Source organism: Leptodactylus fuscus, chromosome 2 (assembly GCF_031893055.1).
Source record: "Leptodactylus fuscus isolate aLepFus1 chromosome 2, aLepFus1.hap2, whole genome shotgun sequence".
Lineage (NCBI taxonomy): Eukaryota > Metazoa > Chordata > Amphibia > Anura > Leptodactylidae > Leptodactylus > Leptodactylus fuscus.
The window spans coordinates 26155428-26163976 of record NC_134266.1 but is presented as its reverse complement, the minus strand read 5'-3'; positions in this window follow the sequence as shown (position 1 = coordinate 26163976).

Genomic DNA, 8549 nt, shown 5'->3' with positions numbered 1-8549 from the left:
TATTTAGGAAACAATCTGGCGGTATTATTTAGGTAATGGTCTGATGATGTTATTTAAGTAAGCCTGGTGGTGTTATTTAGGTAACAGTTTGGCAGTGTTATTTAGGTAACAGTCTGGTGGTGTTATTTAGGTAACAGACTGGTGGTGTTATTTAGGTAACAGTTTGGCGGTGTTCTTTAGGTAACAGTCTGACAGTGTAATTTAGTAACAATCTAGTAGTATTATTTAGGTAACAGTCTGGCAGTGTTATTTAGGTAATGGTCTGATGATGTTATTTAGGTAACAGTATGGCAGTGTTATTTAGGTAAGTCTGGTGGTGTTATTTAGGTAACAGTCTGGCAGTATTATTTAGGTAATGGTCTGATGATGTTATTTAGGTAACAGTATTGTGGTGTTATATAGCTAAGTCTAGTGGTGTTATTTAGGTAAGACAGGTGCTGTTGTATAGGTAATAGTCTGGTTGTGTTATTTAGGTAACAGTCTGGCACTATTATTTCATCACATGTGCTGTATACCGTATGGCACAACACATATAGACATCAAGAGATAATATTGCAGAGCCCACCTAGTGCTAGCCCTGAATTCAGCCATTTTAGAGTCATTCTGGGGACATCCTGATATTTTACGTATTTTCTTGGATCGCTCATTGCCTCCATTCACTGTTATGTTGCTCCAGAACATCACAATCTGATAGATTCATCTCCTCGAGGCTGTGAGGACTTAACCAGACAGATTCAGGATCCTTTAACCCTGTCCTTGACATCTCAAATCGACCTGATGCAGCTTATGCTTGACAATGTTAAAATTACCGTATTTTACAATTAGATTCCCGGCGGTCTCGTCTGCTAAATCTCCATCATTTTATCACCGGCAGCGGCGGCGGCAATAAGACATCAGCTCTAGTAATTATGGTGGGGAAGGTAATTGGGCTCGGGATTCAGCAGTCTGACCGTGGTGTGCATCATTCTATTTTTAGCTGTAATCGCCCCTGTTGTCAGGAGAGCAGATCATTTCTTGAGTGTTTGGGTACCGGTGTGTGAAGCAGCCGCCGAGCAGCATTAAGTATGATTTCTAGCCCGAGAAGCTGAGCTGTAATCTCTACAATGCGGTTGCATCAAGTCTGTTTAGATCACAGCCATTTGCAGCTCAACCTGTTTGTTCCCCATCACTGGCTGGAGGACACCGCACATAACACTAGACAGTGCTCCCTACTGCAATGCAGACCACCCCTACCACCCCCTACTCACCCTATATTATCTTTACCACTGGAATATAGCTCACTAAACCATTTCCCTCCAAAACAGTTCTAAAGGAGAATTCCAATTTTGCAACTCTTATTTACATCCAAGCCCAGTTTGCACCTACATATACTATAGGATATATTTACAAGTGCTGCACTTTACTTTTCTCTTGTGGGTTCTCCATTCCTGAGCTATGTACAGAATTCTGCTGGTTTCCTGTTAGTGGGTGGAGCCAGACCCCACCCAGATTCCAAATGGAATAAGCTGAATTTATAGTTTAATTTACAACTTATTGAGCAATCCATATGAAGTTAGCTCCCCCTAGTGGTCACTGTATACGGTTAGTATTGTGTCATTTAACTCTGCAGCTGTTCACCTTCCTTCTGTTGTCTCCATTGTGCCTCTTCTGCCTCCACCCTAAAGCCTGATCTCAGTCACCATTCTTGGTATCCTTGTCTTCTGCCAGGATCGAGCAGGTCTCTCTTGATCTTCCCAAGCCAATTTCATCTAGTTTTGCAGTGTGCTGTGGCCTCCAGCTTCACCCATTCCGAATTATGTTCCTTCGTGTCCCCACTCAGTATAGAGCCCTGATATGGTATCATGCCCCTTGTGGTCCCCACACAGCACAATGACTCCTTTTGGTGCACATAGGGTTGAAGCCAGGACATAACTCCTGATGTCCAGGACAGAGAAACAGCACTCGACATCCAGACCTGTCCCACTAAATCTGGGGTGGTTGTGACGTAGGCTTAAAAAGATTGGCTGGGCAAAAAAAAATTTTTTAAATAGGCCGGAGGTGAAAAATATTTATAAAAAAACCCAAAAAACCTCACCTGCCGATCCTGGTGCTTCAGCACAGTCCAGTCCTTCTGCTCAAGTGTCTTCTAGAAGTGAAACTCCTCACCGGCTGTGGCATCCTGGATCCCTTTCACTGAAGCCACTGATTGAGTCATGTAAAGGCTGAGGACAGTCAGCTCCTTAGGAAGTGACCTCAGAACATCACAGGTAGTGACGTCACCTGTCCTTCACTGAGGCCGCAGCACGGACTTCTGTTGGAAGACAACAATGGATAGGCAGGACTGTACTGCACTGGGAGGCATCGGAGCCCCAGGGAGAGGTGAGTATGATTTCATTTTTATTTTTTTCACCTCCCCCGGCCTATTTAAAATATATAATTTTTGCCTGGACAACCTCTTTGAGGAACTCTCTGTTGTTCGTTGCTGGAGTCATAAGTTCCATAAATGTGCAAAGGTGATTCTTCTGTCCACTGCTTTGGTTTTGACTTTGGTAATGTCTTGACCTTGTTTCTCTGCCATCTCCACTGACCTTAGCCTGTTCTTGACTGTTACTAATCGACCCTGTCCATCCAGACCCACATACTGAATGAGCTGCGCCTGCCCCTGATCTCAGCCTGTCAGAGTATTGCTTCCAGTGTTCAGTAGTTGCTAGTGGAGACTACTCTAAGTACAGTGACCTGGAGAACCCTGCAGCAAAGTCAGAACCCTGTATAGTGAACAAAAGATGAATCTCTTGGACATCTCCTCTCAGTTCAGTCCTAAGTCAGAACTGCATTAACCCTGGGGATTCACATCTCCTTGGTAGACGCTCGAGTCAGTTGGCTTAGGCCATGGATGCTGTTGACGCCATTCCAACTTGATTCCACCAGATTCTTCAGAACTTTATAATGTATCTTGATGCCCTAGTCCCTACACTTCATGTTACACTAACTTTAGTAACAGTATCCACACAACTCTGAAGCTTCACTCATCCTCTTACAATCCTGGTGTGCACTTGACAGCGCCACCTCGTTATGATGGAAGATAAAAAACCTGCAGAGGATTTATAAAACGGTGCATCGTTCTATTCATATCGCATTCAATTCTGACCCACAAAGAGACATTTATTGTTTATGTTATGCAACACTCATTGGGCTACTCCTTAGGGTGTTGTCTGCAACGTAAATGGTCCACTATTGTCTAAGTAGTCCCCTAGTTTTCAACAGGGGACAACTAGGTCACTACCTCTTGAAACAGTCTTGATGTAGGTAACAGTTGATCCAAGCAGTTCGAGGGACATTGATGCTTGCACAGGCAAAATTTGAGGTCAATGTCAGGTATTCAAATCCCGGTCTGACACAGGTATAGATTGGGGTCTACGGCAAAGTTCAGGGTAGGCAGTACAGATTCAAAGTTGGGTAACCAAGCATGGGTCAAACAGATGCCTTGGCAGGATACAAGGTACCTTTGAATCAGAGACAATTTCAGGAAACAGGCCAAGGTCAGGGTTGACAGAACACAATCAGAGTCAGATAAGGGAGCGTTCACACTACCGTCAGTGTCCGACAGGTAGTGTCCGCTCCTAGTGTCCGTTCAAAATCTCGCACAGACATTAGGAGCGGACACTAGCTGTGTCCGTGATACCTGTCATTCATTTAAATGGCGATTGGGTGCGTTCTTTTGCACTCCGTGCCTGTCCTTCACTGTCCGCATGTACAGATGTCCGACTTTTCAAGCGGACTGAAAAACCCGACATGTAGGTCACACATCCACTGGAGGTCACGAGGTATCCAAATCACAGGTCAAGGAGAGGTGGTCTAGGAGGCAAGCAGGGTCATACATAGAGGCCAGAAACAGGAACACAGCAGGAAGGCAAGGAAAAGGCAGGAGTGAGGCACAGGAGAGCTGATCCGCAGAGGAAACTGAATAACCAGCGCCGGGACGGAGCCAGAATGAGGCCTAAATAGCCTCCGGCCCGCCGCTGAGCCCCCCGACCCCCAAAGTACTGTTCTGGTCCCAGGAGGAGACTGGAATGTCCCGAAGACTATTGCAGAAGTTCTGTCCCTCCTCTTCCACCTCCATGGACCGGAAGCGCCAGGCACGCAGTGGAAGCTCTGGACCGCATCCTAACAGTTTTATGCAAGAAAATTTCATTTTGTACTCATTAAGGGTTTTATACTCATTGACAGATTTGGAGACAGGAAGGATTTTTTTCCCCTGACATGGGGCAATTGACATCAAACTCATGGGGTTTTTTGCGTCCTCCTGATCAACACTATAAGGTACAGGATGGATTTGATCAACCTGGTAAAATGGATGTATGTAAAAATATTTTTGTGACCACAAAATGGATTTTGTGATCACAAATGCTGACGAGCAAAAGGGTAACAATGTTTTGAACTTGTAACTCTCAGACTTCATATCTCACCATTGAATCCAGCTTGGAACGTGAGACTACCATCATTAATAGACAATCCTCTTGGCTATTTCCTACATAAATTTAGCATATGATTAGTTCTGAAGATTCTTGTCATTGTTACTGTTTTGCTCCTAAAAATTTAAATAAATTTTTTTATTATTCTGTGCATGCTCTCAATCAGATTCAAGCATGCCTCGACCGAAATCTGATCCCAGGTCTCTTCTACATGTTCCCAATGTTGGTGCATACTGGTTGACTCCCTTGGGTTTGAATACGGCTTCTTCTTCAACTCTACCTGCAAGTGTTGGATTGGGTTGAGGTCTGGGGGCTGTGAGGGCCAATGCTCCGCCTCTACAGTGGCGGCCAAAAAAACCCGCACCATTTCACAAAATGTAATGATTGTAGCAAAATGATTTCTTGTCTTTTTCCATTTCTATCCTCTTGTCTACTGGATGACAAATGTTTGGCAATTTTGTACATGTACATTTTGTACATTTTTCAGTCGATTTCATAATAGGAGGTATACATATCATTTATAGGGACTCAATTTATACGCATCACATACATTTGACAAAATTCACTGGTGGTGCATTTTTTTTGGCCGCCACTGTACTTCATTGTCATTGAACCATTTCTTTGACAATCTTGATGTATGCTTCAGGTCATTGTCCTGCTGGAACACTATGGCGTCCTTTTCATACCCATAGTACTAATGTACAAAGTAACTTGTCTTGTAGGATACGCACCTAAAGCTCAGCACTGACACCACCATTAATACTCATCAAGTATCCAACTCCTCTGGCTTTGAAACAACCCCATATCATCAGGCTTCCTCCATCAAACTTCACAGTTCCTAAAATTTCTCGATCCATTAACTGCCTTTTCTCGTTTCTTCCAGACCCATTTGCACCCATCAGAGCCCAGTCTACTGACTTTCATCCCAACGCTTCACCTTTTTCCAATCTTCTACTCTCTACTTTTCGTACTTTTTTTTGCAAAATCAAGCCGACGCTTCTTATGATGATATTGAAGTCGAGGCTTCTTCAACCTTTTTTTTAAGGCCACCATTCCAGACTGGATGGTGGATGCTGTTTCTCTTTTCTTGGGGATCTTCTTCATGGCTGGTCCTTGATGTGAACCAGTGATGTTTTTCTTGAAATCCACCTAATAACACCCTGAACTATTATGGCATATTAGAACAGGTTGTAGTTTGTAGTAGAGTAGAAGAAAAAGATTTTTCCACCACCAGGAGCAAAACAGTAACAATACATGACAAGAATCTGCAGAACTGATCATATGCTAAATAGTTACAAGTCACATTTATGTATGACATAGTCAAGAGTCAAGTCTATAACATGATGGGAGTCTCACGTTCCAAGCTGTAGTGGGCGGTGAGATCTGAAGCCTGAAAGTCACAAGCTGAGAACATTGTTACACTTTTGCTCATCAGTGAACATCAACTCTGTGCTGATAAAACTTCTGATAATCACTGAAATTATCACAAAAATCTGTGATCACTAAATTCATTCTGTAACACAGAACACATTACAGACAAACAGCACTCCATACCTTTTAGGATGGCTGCCAGGATCGGGTCCATCAAGGACAAGTTAGCAGGCCATGACTTACCATAATCCCTGGATGACTTTATTACCTTGACTACCCATATTGACATCAGATTCTATAGCAGACAAAAGACCGACCCCAAGCCAGGCCTCTACTTTTGTTGTCTGCTCTTCAGAAACAATCTATGCAGGTTGGATGAGGTAAACTTTCCGAAGATGAGGGTCGTCAGAGATGCAGTAAAAATCTTTGTCTTTATTGTGCTGACAAAGACAAGAAACCTCCAGGACTGGCAGAAAGGTCAACATTTGTTGAAAACTCACTTCTTAAAAAGTCACTGTCCGGTCATCCTCACCGTTCCGAAGTCAACCTCACAGTTCAAGCTTTTTTAGCTTCTTCATCAGTCTTTGTTCTTCTAGTACCAAGGGCGTAACTTCAAGATCCTGGGCCCCAATGCAAAGTCTGCAAGGGTCCCACATTCATCATGAGCTATCTATAATGCTGGTGTCTTCTTATGTTGTAGAGAGTTCTTTGGGCCCCCCGAGACTCCAGGCCCTGGTAGCAAATTGCTACCTCTGCACCCCCTATAGCTATCCCTCTGCTTAGCACCATTTCTTTAATTTCTTGGTGCTCTATCTCCAACCATTGTACCTTACAAAAACGAAAGCCATGATCCTCTATGTTAACGTTCTCAAGCCCTCCTATCTACAGATATTTAGATAATGAGGCGTCTACACAATCTGGAGTGTTCGCCAATTGAAGAAATCCGGACGTCAACAATAGGAAGCATTAAATCCCCTCCATATTGTTGGCATTTACTGTAGGACATTTATCTGAGTCTCCTAAACATGTTTTATGCAGGAATTTAGGGGCATAATAAACTCTGTAAAGAATAAAAAATTGGGACAGTTTTTGTGCGAGAACGAAGGACACTCCAGGAATGATTTGTAAATTGGTAAAATTGTCCATTATGTAAAGAAAATTGTTTTCATAAGTCCTTGAAAGTCTTAAAAGATCCTGGTTTCTTCTATTTTTGTTGTTTTAGAAAAAATAAAGGGTATTGACTACCGTAAGGTTAAATAAACAAAAAAATGCTCTGCCTTTGATCTTTTAATGAACTTTGGATTTTACGAATTCAGATGCAAAAATCTTCACCAAGCTGAACCTCATGGGAACCTACAATTTGATCAGTATGATTGTAAGCTGTGCTTAGAAGACCTCAATAACTGTGCTGGGCATTTTATTATGGTCTTTGGTCTCAGCCATGTTCCTTCCATCTTCCAGGCATTTGTTAATGACATGTCCCAGGACTTGGATGTCCACTTAATTCTGCAGCTTGTCTGGAAAAGTCATCTCTACACCAAATTAAATATGTTTCTATATAGTGTGTGTGTGTGTGTGTGTGTGTGTGTATATATATATATATATATATATATATATATATTTATAGGAAGGATAACAGATGTAGTTAAGAACCAAAGTGAGAATCAGCACTAGATCACTGATTTAAATGGTCGACACGGCGTCATGTGTCTAACACCCCCCCCCCCCCCCCCCCCGAGTCGCACCCAACTCCAACCCAACATGGTGTTCACCAGAGCCCCAGATGGTGGGGATGGACTTGGATGCACTGCTGTGCAGAGCAGTACGAGTCAGGAAACACCAAACACAGGGCACCCGAAATCACGGTAAACCAGACACTGAGATCTCTTACCAGCAGATGTTTCGGGTTGCAGTGTACATCCAAGGATCCAGAAGGCTGAGGCAGGTGGTCAGCAGGTGGCAGTAGAGAGCAGTTGCATAACTAGGAATGGCGGGGTCCTGTGGCGAACTTTTGACATGCCCCCCCCCGACCAAACCCCTCCTACGCATTCCTGCGCACTCTATTATGCCCCATATTGGCCCCTGCACACAGTATTATCCCCCATAGTGACCCCTGCACACAGTATTATGTCCCTTAGTGGCCCCTGCACACAGTATTATGTCCCTTAGCGGCCCCTGCACACAGTATTATTCCCCATAGTGGCCCCTGCACACAGTATTATTCCCCATAGTGGCCCCTGCACACAGTATTATGCCCCCATAGTGGCCCCTGCACATAGTATTATGTCCCTTAGTGACCCCTGCACACAGTATTATCCCCCATAGTGGCCCCTTCAAACAGTATTGTACCCCATAGTGGCCCCTGCACACAGTATTGTACCCCATAGTGGCCCCTCCACACAGTATTATCCCCCATAGTGGCCCCTGCACACAGTATTATCCCCCAATGGCCCCTGCACACAGTATTATCCCCCATAGTGGCCCCTGCACACAGTATTATCCCCCATAGTGGCCCCTGCACACAGTATTATCCCCCATAGTGGCCCCTGCACACAGTATTATCCCCAATAATCCAAAATTTATCACAAAAGAATCAGGATGGCACTACTGACTCGATACATGTATGGATCCAATCAGAAATTAATAAGCAGGTCCACGAGAAGACGACCAATATATAGAAGTCTGGGGGTGCTCAACATCCAAAAAATAGCATTTGAAAATAAACAG